This window comes from Pteropus medius, unplaced genomic scaffold (assembly GCF_902729225.1).
Source record: "Pteropus medius unplaced genomic scaffold, Ma_sr-lr_union100, whole genome shotgun sequence".
Classification (NCBI taxonomy): domain Eukaryota; kingdom Metazoa; phylum Chordata; class Mammalia; order Chiroptera; family Pteropodidae; genus Pteropus; species Pteropus medius.
Genome location: NW_024345481.1, coordinates 1,753,995 through 1,768,561, shown reverse-complemented (window position 1 = coordinate 1,768,561; position 14,567 = coordinate 1,753,995).

The following is a 14,567-nucleotide window of genomic DNA, read 5'->3' as shown; positions in this document are numbered from 1 at the left end:
AATCTTTCGGGAAAAAGTGGTTATTTTATGCAAATACACACACACATTCTATTTCTTTTCCCATATTTTTAGCCCTTAAAATTTTAATGTACACAATAAAATGTGTTAAATAAACATAATAAAGTTTGAAATTAATCAATTTCACTACACCTCTCATAAACAATGCAAAGCCCTAGCAAAAGCTTTAACACTTATCCTACTTTTTTGATCTTATATGTTGTTGTTGCTCTGCATTTTAATTAAGCTTTGTGTTTATATCTTCTAAATCAATTATCATCATGTTGTTATCATCATCATCATCATCATCATATTTAGATTCCCCACATGTTTACATTTTGCTGGTGTATCATTGCTTCTTATACCCCATATAAGATTGAGTTCACAATTCTTTTCCCTGTATTTCATCCTTTGATATTGCTTTTAGTATTATTCTATGAGTGGCAAATTCTCCCCATCCTTTTTATGTGTAATTATCTTTAACCCTCATGCTTAAATTATTGTTGAGCTGGGTATAGAAATCTAGTTGGAGATTATTTATCAAAGCTCTTAAGAATGTTATTTCTTTGTTTCTCGCTTGCTTTTGTTGCAAATGGGAAGAGTGCAGGCAACCTAATTGTTATTCATTTATATTGATACATTTTTGGTGCACTGCTTTTATCACTAAATTTTTCTAGATCCAAAATTTTCTTTATCCTGCTATGAATTCATTTGCTCCTTGAATCTGAAAATCCATGTCTTTCATCAATTTTGGAAAATCCTTAGCCTGGTACATTCAAATATTACTTCTCCCCCATTCTCACTAGTTTCTCTTACTGTATCTGCTACTCACTATGTTGAAACTTGTCTTTTTATCCTCCATGTTTCTTAACTTCTCTTTCACATTTCCATCTCTTTACCTTAACATTGCATAATTATTTTATTATATTTTATAGTTCATTAATTTTATGTTTAGGTGCTTAACCTGTCTACATTTTTCATTTCAAAGACTATTTTTAAGTTTATAAAAAACCTATTTTCCTTTTCTAACAGAACCATTCTTTACAAACAGAAAACATATTTTAGATTTCGTGTCTCATTTCCATTATCTCAAATTTTTAAAGTTCAGTATTCTTGTTTATTTAATATTCTGACTTTTATCCATGGTGGATTGTCTGAGCTTGAGTTTTGAAATATTGTATTGTGAGCTCATTATTTGGCCAGTGGGGGTCTTTATCAATGAAACCTCCTATGATCTAGGTTATAAAAGTATTCCTAGTGATTTGTCCTCTACTAGGAGCCCCAGATCTGTTACTAGCCTGGGACCACTGTATGTTAATCTCCTTGAGGATTTCTAGACAATTCAGACAACATAAATCCAGTCCCCAAATTAAGGTGAGGCTATGCCTATGCTTATCAATTCATGGAGCCCGGTCTGAGACACACAACCATCTTTGTCATTTTTCCCAGCTGGAATGAAGAATTTTGTAAGATTTTTTTTCACTAAGCACAGAGTCTTGGCTTGTTGAAGATACAGCTCTATCAGTTCCACCTCTCTTCTTTGCTAAGCCTCAATTTCTCTTATCTCCTTATATTGCTTCTGTGAGTCAAAACACTCCAGGGCTGTACAGTTTCAGCTCACATGCTTAACAACAGTGGTTTTCATTTTCCTCTTCCTTTTTGGCTCCTATAGCATTTTCCCTTTGTAGTTCAGTTTTATATTTCAAATAATTTTTATTATATTTTATTCTGCATTTCTAGCTGTTAGTTGCAGGTGAGTTTTCAGATCTTCTAGTCTGTCATATAGCCAAAAATAGGAGTACTAATTTTTTTTTTTGTTTTAAACTTCTATGGCATAAATTCTCATTGTCTTTCAACATTTTTACTTAATTTCCAGCAAAAGAAAAAAATGACTTTATATACACTAACATTTTAGTCTTCTTTCATGAATATCTCCCAGGATGTTATATTCCTCTGAAGTTCCTGATGCTACTGTTATTTCATTGATCTACATTTGGCCAATACATTTATTTTTGAAAAAGGAAATTAGGCAAGGGAAGCATCATCTTCTTTCATTTGAAATGCTCCTGGTTTTTATATGTTAATCTTTATTATTGTCAGCCTTAATATCCTGGATATTGTTGTCTTTTCTAATCCTTGGGAATTATACTTGATTTGCCTCTTTTTTCTCAGACAGCTTCTTCTGTACCTATATATTCTATTCTTACCTATCCCACTGAAAGTTGGCCCTTCTCTTCTCTTCTTAAGCCAATGATCGAGGAAGCTCTTTTCCTCTCCTAATTCCACTAATGTACTTAAATGACTAGGTCTCGTTTTACAGCTTTTGCTACACTCTCTAATACATTTTTCTACTGGATTTGCTGCCTCACACTCAATATTCATCTTATACAGCACACATTGCCTTTCGGTTCGTCACAACATGTTCAAAATCCTGGTATTTCTTTCTTTAGAATAGCATGTTTCTTCCTACTCCCGTTTGTGATACCAATAAATTCTTTTCTTGGAGACAAAGAATTTTCTGTTGCTAGATTTCCCGATGTCCCTACTCTCTTTACTCCCTTGTCTTCAATCTCTTCCTCATGTGCATGTACCAATGTGCACGATTATTAATTTCTAGATTAAATTCCCAGGATTCCGAATTCAAGGTTTTCCATAGATTAAAACATCTTCCTTTCTCTATTTTTACCTTCTCCTCAAATTCAGGCTTATAGAATATCTTACATAATGGTTAGTTTGATATTGCCAAATTTAAAAAAAATTTAAACTAGTTATTGGTACTCTATTTAGAAAGATGCCTCCAATACCCATCATCAGCTTCATTCCAGAGTCAAATGGAATGGAATAAAAAATATATAATTATCTCTTCTTCCCTATGCTCTAGCATAATTACATAATTAGGATTATTCCTCTTCATTCTCATTATATGTGCAAAATTATTTTATTATCTTTTTACTTTGGCAGATAAGCATTGTCTGAAATAAAAGCAATTTTGATATCCGTAGTTGTACCAGTGGAGAATCTGTGAAAGTTTCAGTAGAAGGAGATCCAGAAGACAAATCAATTAACAAGTGTAAATTATTATTAATATTTGACCAGTACCATGCTACCAAAGGCAGAATTCCTGCCCTAGAGGGTCCTAAAATTCTTTTAATGAGAGAAATGTGGAATGAAAGAAAGGAAAATAAATTACTGCAGGGGTGTATGTGTGTGTTTGCGTGTGTGTGCTTATGTGTGTGTGTGTGTTTAAGCAAATACAACCATGAATGACAATCAGAAACACTTCCAGGAATTTAAAATAAGAATGTGCATAAAAAGATATTTTTGTTTTGATTCGAGAATCCTGAAAACTTCTAAATACTTTATTGCATCTCTTTTTTCTTTTCCATGATACCTTAAAGAGAATATTGGGTAAATTTTTTAAATGGTTTATTGTGTAAATGAAGCAAAACAAGAGTCAACTATTGCTCAAAATAAAAGCCAACTATTATTTTCCTCTAGAGCTCTTTGCCATCAAATTCAGATAGTTGCCCATATTGTATCAGTCATTCAAGTCTAAAATAGTATTAATTTTTTCTAAGATTGATTTTTGTCATGTGAGTAGTATGTGAGGCCCTGTGACTATAATTCATACTACCACATTCAAAAGATACAATAAAAGATATTGTGAACATGCCTCAGCTTCATAGTTTGTCTAAAGCATGCATTCTCAGAATCTGAACATGTCCCAGCATCCAGAATCCACAAGATGGCATTAGTGTTCACTTTTTTTTTCTTTAGAAGGAAGTTAATTTTATGATTGTTGTTTGTCTTTTTTTTTTTTAAGAAAAAGATAAAGAATTTTCCTCTTCTGAGATATTTCTTAATATGACTAGCAATAATTAATTAGACATTTCTGGAAAACTGTGAATAAAAAAATTACTTGCCTATACTTTATTCTTTACATCAGTGTTTTGTAAGCTGATCATCTCATTCTTTGAATTTCTATATCTCTCTCCTGCTGTGAGACTCTGAGACTGTGCAGTCCAGTCCAATAGTAGCTGTATGTGCAATTTAAATAAATTAAAGTTAAATAAAATTTAAAATTTAGTTCTTCAATTGTACTAGCCAATTCCATGTGTTTAGTAGCCACATGAGGCTTGTGGCTGCTATGTTGTAAAGGGTAGATATAGAGCACTCCCATCACTACAGAAAGTTCTCTGCACAGCACTATCTGAAGGACAATGGCTCAAAGATCTGAATGCATTTCTAAGAACTGATATATACAAGTGGCATCTCCCTGTTGATATCTTTCCTTATGAGACACATTCTGAAATGAAAACAGAAGTGAGCAGGAAGTTGAAATTATAATGTAAACCTGCACACACTTTTGTGCATAGCATGCTCTAGAGACATTGCTGCATCTTTAAAAATATTCACATGGGGGCCATGTGTATAGGGGGCATTAGTTTGGACATTTTCAGAGCAGCCATTGGCATCCATTACTTTTTAACTCTACTTATATTTTTGAAGTCCAGGATGGTCACGGCTTTCAGAAACACAAAAACAAAATAATAGAGCTGGAAAGAAACCTGGAGATCATGGGACCCAACCTCTTTGTGTGATTCTTTAGGAGACAGGACACAGAATGAGGCTAGTCATGTAACAGACGGCTCCCTAGTGCAGGAGACAAATTCTTTACTTGGTGATCGTGGTTGAACTTTTCTGTACCTAACTTTCATTACATGGAAATTAAAGGATCGGGAAAGGCTATATGCAAGTTTACTTTCAGTTCTAAATTTCATGTGTCACATTTAGTGTTAGTAATTAAATGGGTTTCAAAGTCACGGGATAAAAGATAGTACATCTACCTTGAGTATTAATTTTGTTTGAGGATTTGAGGAAGAAAAATTAAATACTTTCACTGGTAAGTGATTTTGAAATTATCTTTTTATCTTCAAAAGATGCAGATATGTTATGAAGATAAAACATGAAGGTACAAAGGAATATTATGCCTATAGTAGGCTATTTGAGATATACTCCCAAAGAGTTCTCATTCATTTTTTCTGCCTTTAAGGATAGTTTGTACACATTTGAGAAATGCTTCAATAAGCAACTGCACATGTGCAAAAGCCTTCCAGTGACAAGTTTGGAGACTTGACCATGGTTTAATGTGGTCTACAAGTCCAGAAATTTTATTTTGTTAAACCCAGAATAGAGTTTAATTCACAGTAAAATGCAAAGTAAGCATATAATACTTCAGAGCAATGTTGGTGGTAATTATACCAGAAATTTGGGCTAAGTTATTACTAAATTTTATAAAAACATAGACTCTGAGCTTCCTGGCAGCCAAGTAAAAAGTCAATTGAATGAGTGGTATTATTCTTATTTTAGAATAAATGAAGAATAATATTGTATAAGAAAAGTAGACAAACATATTCAAATTCAGAAAAATCAGAGGGATAGAATGTAAGAGTGTTTTTAAAAGAAACATTAGGATTATATAACAAACATGTGTTTAATAGCAATTTTACAAATGATGAAGAAATACTCTCTATAAAGTCATTTCTTAGGTCTACCCTGGATAAAGGCGGACCTAAGACCTGGAAAAAAATGTTGCTGTATTGGAAATTTTTCAAACCACTTCTACAGAAAGTTAAACATAAATATGTTCCGGGTGTATAGCATTTGAGTGACCTAACCTGATACAAGGGTAGATCTTAGAGAACATGAAGAAATGATTATCTTCAATGATCATTTCTTTTTAAAATGCTTTATTGTAATCTTGCACATAAACATACTACCGATTCCATAAGACAGTCATATTATACTAAACATACTACCAATTCCATAAGAAAGTCATATTATACTAAAAGGAAGAGTTCAGACATACCCTTAAATATCAGCTGTTTAAAACAGAGATCATACAAGAGAAGCGTTTATAGAGATGTTTTCTATCCCTTAAAGAAAGCAACCAAAAAATATTATAGATCCAAGAGCCTATAGTAAACTGAGACTGGAAATACTAGAATTGTTCATTCTTGTCTTAGATTTTCAAATGGTAATAGTGATTATAGACTGATCAATACATAACTTTTTTCTTTGACATTTTTACTGTGGTAAAAATAGCATATTATTAATGTATTGTCTTAAACATTTTAAGTGTACAGTTCAATAATAAGTACATTCACATCGTCGTACAACAGATATCTAGAACTTTTTCATCTTGCAAAACTAAACTCTCTACCCATTAAACACTAATTTCCTCTCCTCTCTTCCCCAGCCTTTGGCAGCCACCTTTTTACTTTTTGTTTCTACAATTTTGACTACTTTAGATATTTCATATGAGTAGAATCATACAGTATTTGCCCTTTTGTTACTAGCTTGTTTCACTTAGTATAATGTCCTCACGTTTCATCCACGTTGTAGCATATGACAGGATTTCCTTCTTTTTTAAGACTCAATAATATTCCATTGTATGGACATACCATATTTTGTTTATTCATTTATTCACCAGTGGACATCTGAGTTGCTTCCACTTCTTGGCTATTATGAGTTATACTGCAATGAACATGAGTGTGCAAATATCTCTTTTAAATTCTGCTTTGCATTCTTTTGAATATATACTCAGAAGTTGGATTACTGGATCACATGGTAGTTTTACTTTTAATTTGGTGAGGGTCCTCCATACCATCTTCCATAGTGGCTGCACCATTTTACATTCCCACACACAGTGCACAAGGGTTTCAATTTCTCTGCATCCTTGTCAACATTTGGTATTTTCTTGTGATAGTGGTCACCCTAAAGAGCAATGATTACTTCTATGTTGCCCTATCAAATATCGACTGTGCCAGCCAGATTTTTTACAGAAATAGTGTACAGCAAGCAATTCAAGATGGTGGTTGCTCAGATGACTTGACTTAGAGGATAACAACTGAATTGCCGTAATTGTAAGAGTTGTAACGGTCTCGAATTTAGACATTTAATTAATTTGAAAGGGTGCAATCATGGTGAGTAGTCAAATAGCAGGGCCCGTGGTCTTTGCTGACGTGGTAGTCACCGTGGATGCGACATAATGCTCTCAGAAGAAGACAGTGTAGCTTTGCCAAACCTGCTCCTGCCACTATCAAGCTGTGAAATAGGGGAAAATACTTAACCACTTTGAACTCATTTTCCATATTTGTGAATTAGGAATAACACTATCAACTGCACCGCACATTATTAGCACAAAGATTAAATGAAAAAATATATGTGAAATGTCTGGCACATAGTATGCTATCAACGAATGTTAACTTCTTTTTCCTTAATCCCTAAATCCATTTCTCATGTCAGTTGATATATTGGGAGATCAAGACCTGAATTTTTAATAAAAGTCTGATAGAAAGTTTTAGAAGACATTTAAGTAATGCTTTCTGGAGAAACATTTTCTTGCCTTTAACTTTAATATAAGAGATTAAATTGAAAGTGCTATCACGAATGAATTGTTCTAGAGTCTTAGTCAACTGGATCTGAGAATCTATATTCATAAGCTTACATGGCCTCACACTGCTATCTTTGGTAGTCCACCAGGCCATTCTATTTAATAAATGCAAACCATTTTTAATGGAGCAGCCAGAGGGATGTTCTTAAACCATAAGCTAAATCACATTACACCTCCACTCAAAACTCTCCAGTAGCTTCCTACTAGAAAGCTGTTAAGCTTAGATGGCTGATATCTGTGTCCATTTTAATCATTAATGTAAACTCAGTATGCAAAATAGTACCTAACAGATAATAAACCCTTAACAGCTATTTATTGAATAAATACATGTATGAGTAAAGGAATAAAGTGGTCAAGCAGAAAGAATTTCCATATAGTATTTCTGGATTCTGCTTATTTTTCAGTTCTAACCAGGGTCACTGAAGTGGAGTCAGGAGACCAGTCAATCCCTGGTGATGGAAGTCGTCACTTCCTTTCTGATGTTTGGACGGACGATCAGTATTGATCGTCCCTCCCAAAAGTCTGCTGGGCCTGAGCACTATAAATTTTTCTTAACTCCTGCTTTGGAGGAGAGACCTCACTCCAGCTCAGCCTCCAAATCAACATGAAAACTCAGGGCATTAGTGTTGACAGAGGAGCAAGTCTAGGATGCAACGTACTTTCAATCCCATATAGGATGCTCCTCTCACAGACAGAGACAATCAAGGATAAATTAAATTGTCAATTATCAAGAAGGTTTTGTTCCTTTTATGTAAATATGGTTACCTTAAAATGCGAGTTTCACTTAACTGTATTGAGTTGCAGTAAATTTGATCAAATACTTCTCTCTTTGGATAAGATGTCATTGAAAAAATAATGACCTATTAGGAAACAATTTTTCTAAACCAAGTAATCCAGAAATAGAATTTTATTAGAACCATTTCCACTGTTGACATTTGGGGTTCCTAAAATTGTTGTGTCAATTACAGGATGCCTCAAACATATACTGTTTAACTAGCTCTCTACTTGGAACTAGAAAACTAGACTTTTATATGCCCATTGGCAGTGTGTGTGTGTGTGTGTGTGTGTGTGTGTGAGAGAGAGAGAGAGAGAGAGAGAGAGAGAGAGAGAGAGAGAGAGAGAGAAGAGAGAGAGAGAGAGACCGAGACCACACACTCAGAAATGGCTTATCAAATAGGCAAGACAGGAATTAGAAATCAATTCTTATTGGTTTGCATTCAGATGATTTAAATGTGACCTGACTGATGTTAACTGTCATCATTATGATCAAGAAGTCCTGAACTCTCCTGAATGTATGTGGTTGGGTGATCTAGTATTTTTAAAGAAATTTATTCTCTAAAAGACTCAGAAAGAAAAAAGGATATCATATAAAGAGAGGAGAAAGGTTACTAGATTAAAATATCAAGAGTAAACTTTAGAAATTGGACTAACTGCCTTAAAATGTTGTTTTCAAAACTGAATGTGCATACATATTACTTAAAGATCTTGTTAAAAATGCAAGTTTTTATTCAGTAGGCCTGGATTAGAACTGAATGTCTTCATTCTGAGTCCCAAGTGATGGTGTTGTGGACCATCATTTGCAAAATTCTTAATCTTTTTAGTAAACCTAGTTAAGTCTTTTCTTTCCTCCTTTCTTTGGAGGAAGATCCTCTCAGACTTAGATAATTACCTTGAAACTGGTGATTCAGGTTCTGGCTACTGATAAGAATTATTGAAACTCAGCATTCTCCTTGGCCCATTATAAGGCAGGAATGGCTTTAGGCCAAAACAGGGCCTTAGAGTCTGAGAAGGGAGGGGAAATTTAACCCAAGATTTTTTCTTTCTTTCACGAAATATGTTAACCAAGCCTATTTTCCTTTACCTGATTGATGTGCAAATTAATGATAGAAACATAACGATATATGATTTAAATAACAAGTTGGTATCTTTTTCTAAGGTCAATGGCGGCATTTCAGCAGGATACCCAAGACCCTGTCCTGACTAAGGCAGAGAAGGAAAGAGCTCCACGAAACCCCAACAAGCAGGGACTATGACCCTCCTCAGCAGAAAGCAGATACAGAAGAAGAGACCTCCCACCCGTCAACATCCACACCAATAAGAAGGGTTTCATAGCTCAGAAAAAAGTTAGGCAGGAAAGTTAGATAGGGTCCACCTGTAAAATGCTGAGGTCATCCTACTCTAGAAAGCGTCAGCTCAAGCCTGCCCAATGTTGTGTCCAGAATAACCAGACCCAACTTGAGTGCTCTTAACCAGGAGACAGTTTATTAGCCGGCGGCTGTCCTTGCAAAGGAGCAGCCCCGAAATGCCAAGATACAAGGTTTTTAAGCCCTAAATCCTATTCCTCATTCTGTCTTAAACACAAAGGTCCATCTTTCTCCTATTCACTACCTGTCAACCCACTGGTCAGGTGTGCAAGCGGGAAGTACAGAAGCAGAAAGCTTGTGTTAGAATGTTATGTTCCTATGGGTGATTGCCTATGTTCCCATGGACAATAGCCAGTGTTCCCATGGGCGATGGCCAAACAGTAATTTTCAGCTTATATACAATTGATTATTTTTCATGCCACGCAAGCAAGCAGGGTTACACAGGCTAAAATTGGCAGTTAGCGTATGAGCTCATTGTTACAAGTTTCATGATTAACAGAATGTGGTTAGGGGTTCCAGAAACTAGGCCTAAGTTATAGACTTCCTTTGTCCAGTTTCAGGTTTTAATTATTCTTTAACCCTTTCATATTTCAGCAGGCCATTACACCCACAATTAAGCAAGCCAGAGGACATTTTTGGGCTAAAAGTAACTCATACAAGGAAACAAGAAAGCAGAATATTAGGTACTAGTTTCAGCCAATCATTCGTAACTATGCAACAAAGACCCCAACAACCTTCATCTCACCTGAGCCTCATTATACCATCATTATAATATGATGCATATGCCTGAAAGTTTATTAATATCATTATAACAGACTGAATTCTGGGAACGAACAGGCGCAGAAAGCAAAAGATGAGTCACTGGGTCCTGTCCATCTTAGTTGTCCATCAGGAAAGTCCACTCCTCCAAGAAATGTAACCACCCACAGCAAATATGGATAAAATCCCAAAGGCTTTGTTACTTTGCCCTTGAGCCCTTCTATTGGTGGGGCCAGCTTCCACGTCTGGAAGTGTGCTGTCGCTTTACTTTCCCTGCTAATAAAGCTATTCTTTTTTGCTGTATTTTGGTGTCTTGCTCAATTCTTCATTAGAGACATCAAGAGCCTTGACAACATACCAAGAAGGGAACCTCACTCTCCGATAACAATGCTAATGCTGCTGGTCCACAGACCACACTTTGAGTAACAAGGCTTTAGAACATTCTGACAAAGGCCTAGTGGTCCAAATTGAAAAAGAAGTAATCCACACAATGTAAGTAAATGCCAAAGGTGATTTTGGAGGCCCTTGAATCATCGCTAGTTCATCGATGGGACCATGATCACAGTATGGGAAGGAATTATTATTTTATTAGTATGCCATCATTCAAGCCCTTCATCTCATGAGTGTGACCCATTGACGCTTAGTCGGGGGTTGTTGTCACCGTGAGTCTTAGTCGGGGGTTGGTGTCACTGTCAGTCTTTACCACGTGAATTCAAGAGCTACAAGGCAAGTCTCATCTTAAGCATTTCCCCATTTATAGGAAAAGGAGACAGAATCACATGCAGCAACACAGTATAAAACTCAGTGGTCAGAATGATTGACATAAATAGGGAGAAGCTGAGACCCATTGGAAGAATAAATGCTCTGTTATAAGTTTGTCTGTGAATAGGATTTATCCACTCAGCCTTGAAATTTAGGAAAAGCCCTGAAGTGTGATGAGGCACATAGGAAGGCCTGGACTTGCTCTGCACCACTTAGGGGCCTGCAGCTTGCTGCTGACTTGCCTCCTCCAGCTCTGTGGTCACCCGACCTCCTCCAAGCACCAGTGCCAGGAGCCCCACTGGGCCATTGTGAGCATCCAAGTCCCCCCCGGGGCACATTCAGCATCGGAGGCTATGCATTTAACAACACAGAACAAAAGAGAGAAAGCATTATGTGAAAGAGCCAGGTGGAAATACCAAATAAAACCACTCGAAAAAAGTTCTTCTGCATGCTGAAAATACAGTGCATGAATAAAATTCATTTACTTTTGAGCCTTCCCCACAGAGTTCTCTGGCATGCCCTGTTGTGCTACATCGAGAAACAAAGGAAAGTCAGAGAATCATTTTCCTAACCGAACAGAAATATAAGCTGGAGTAAATGTGAGTATATGCAGAAACAGCAAATTTATCCATCTACAGAAAAAGAAAAAGAAAAAAAAACACATAGACCTCTAAATGTGGCAGTTTCAAGGTTTGACTTACTTTTTTAAATAACAAAATATAATTTATGTGCCTCATAATTTCATAGTTCTACAAAAAATGACTGGCTATGATATCAAATTGAATACTAAATGGGGAAAAATGACTTATTCTTTATTCAACAGTTGTCAAGGTCAGTATGACTTGCCTGAACGTTAAAGCATATGTTCTGTGGGCAGGGTAGAACATTGTAACAGATTGAGCCCTATGGGTATTGGAGTAAAATGGTTGGGAGAGATTGAGAGTTCAAGAAATATAGTTAGGGAAGAAAATACGAAGAAAGAAATACAGAGAGCCAAGAACTTAATTTGGGGGAAATTTCACACTTAGGGATGGGTGAAGAGAGAAAGGTCATGAACAATCCACAAAGGGGGTGATTGGAGTCTAATATATTGACACAGAAACCAAAGACAAGGGAATGGCTCAGGAAAGAGAGATGTCCAATGGAGTTAAATCTTCAAGAAAACACAAGAAGTATGAGCACCGACAAGTAGCTGATCATTATAGTGTATAGTTTAATGAGAGTCAATGAAAATTAGATTAGAAAGGGTTAAACTTTAAAGGTTCAAGTTTAGCAGGGAAATAGAGAAATTTAACCTTGTATGAAAGACAAGTAAAAGAGAATAACAAAATTAAGGGTTTTGAGAGCAGGAAGGAGACAACACATTTATGTCAACATAGCATGGAGGGAACACACTCCAGAAGAGCTTCGGTCTCCTAGTCATCGTAGGTGGTAGCATTATCATTCCCAAGAGACATAAGTGGAACTGGAGCTATGGAATAGTGGGGGTTTTCTGAAAAAATTGGGAAATTAACACGAGAGGCATATAAAGACTACTGAGCAAAAACATATATAGTTTTAACTTGGTATAATCGAGTATTAAAATGATCTTAAAACTCATTTTATAAAAATAAAAAATACTGCACATTTCTTCAATTCCTGGAAGTTATTTGTTTTGTCCCTTGGAATATATCCTTAGAAAATAATTTCTATAGAAAAATCTCTCTAAACAAATTTATCATTTTTATTTTTCTGTGCATATGTCTGCGCAGCAGTCAGAACGGTAAACATGGAAGAAAACATGGCAAAAAAGAGGCCTTGGATATGCTCTAGTCCAGCCAAGAAGCCCAATCCTGCCTCATGGAATATGCAACACTGTAATTACCACTCATAGCTCTTACTTACTCACTTTCCTTCTCTCTGTTCTTCAGAGGAAGAAAAACACATAAAGAGCCATTAATCTTCCTGGCATTATGTTGCCAATTGGTGATAGATAAAAATTGCCAAATCTCTTGTTTTAAGACCCCGTCCTCTGTCTGTACTTCAAGCTTATCTCTGTGTTTAGCTAGAATTCTTAGCAGAGACCTGAATTCACTCGACATTTGATCTATTTGGTAATTAGTCCACTTAATAGTAAAGTCTAGACAAATTCACCAAAGAAATGCATTACCATTAAATATTTAGTATATTCAAAAATAATGCTATACAAAATAACAAAAAATTATTCTGTTGATTATTTTATGAGACATAGTTACGCCTAATGGACTCTTTATGACTACCAATTCTACAAAGACCAGTGCTTGGTTTTTCTTCACAAGTAATTTGCATGTGCTCCTATTACCTTCATAAAAAGATTTGTCCCCATAGTCACCAAAATATGTGTTTGTCTATCATTGACCTTGGGCTATCCACTCTCTTTTGCCTAGAATCCTTTGTGATAGAGTGTGCATTTATGTAATTTTTTAACCTGTTTAAGAGTAAAATGTAAATGAAACAGTTGTTATTTTTTCCATGTAAAGCTAGTGGCCTATATGGGAAATAAGTCTACAAATATGGACTCAGCATTATATTCAAAATGTCTTAGTTATTTCACAGGAGTTATTTTTACCCTGCAATAGTTTGTTATAAATCAGAATACAACCCCATAATAATATATCAGTGTTGTTGGAATGGAAAATGCTTCAACAAAATTTCAAAGATAAAGCAAGGAGACACAATCAGAGATTACAAAACATAGGGAGACACTGGTATATGACAAACATACAGAGGAAAACAATCAGAATCCTGGTCAACAAAAAGCTAAGGGTTAGAAGCCAGTAGTTTAAAGTGATTTGTGCCGGGTGATCATTTAGAGCAAAGTAATGAGGAAAATTCACAGGCAAGAAGGTGAGACAATAAGAGTTAGAGACGCTTACATGCTTCACAAGCAGCAAGAAGAACCCATTTAAGGTCAAGTTCCATCAGAGCCAGAAAGTTTCTCCTAGGGAGAGTCAGTTTTTGTTACAAACAAACCACCTTAGAAATTAGAGTTTTAAAACAATATTTACTTATTATTTAGCATGAGCATAAGGGTCCATTGAGCATTTATTTCTGATCATCTGGGTCAGGCTCAGCTGGTCTTGGTTGAGCTCTGTGTCTGTGGTCAGCTGGGATGATGACTGGAGGCTGTGTAGTCTTAGATAGCCTCACCCTGGATAATTCAGCTCTTCCCCAGGTGGCACTCTTATCTCACCACCAGATTAGCCTGCCCATGTTCCCATGGTGAGATGCAAGAAAAGAGGTTACGCACGTGCTTTTTCAAGACTTTGCTCACATTTATTTTGCTATCATCCCATTGGCTAAAGCAGGTCATGTGGTTAAGCCTAGAGCCAGTGCAAAGGGCAGAACCAAAGAAGATGATACAATGGATACTAATGGATTTGAACCATAAGTGCAGTCAATATACCACAGTAAGTAGCCAATATCAAGGC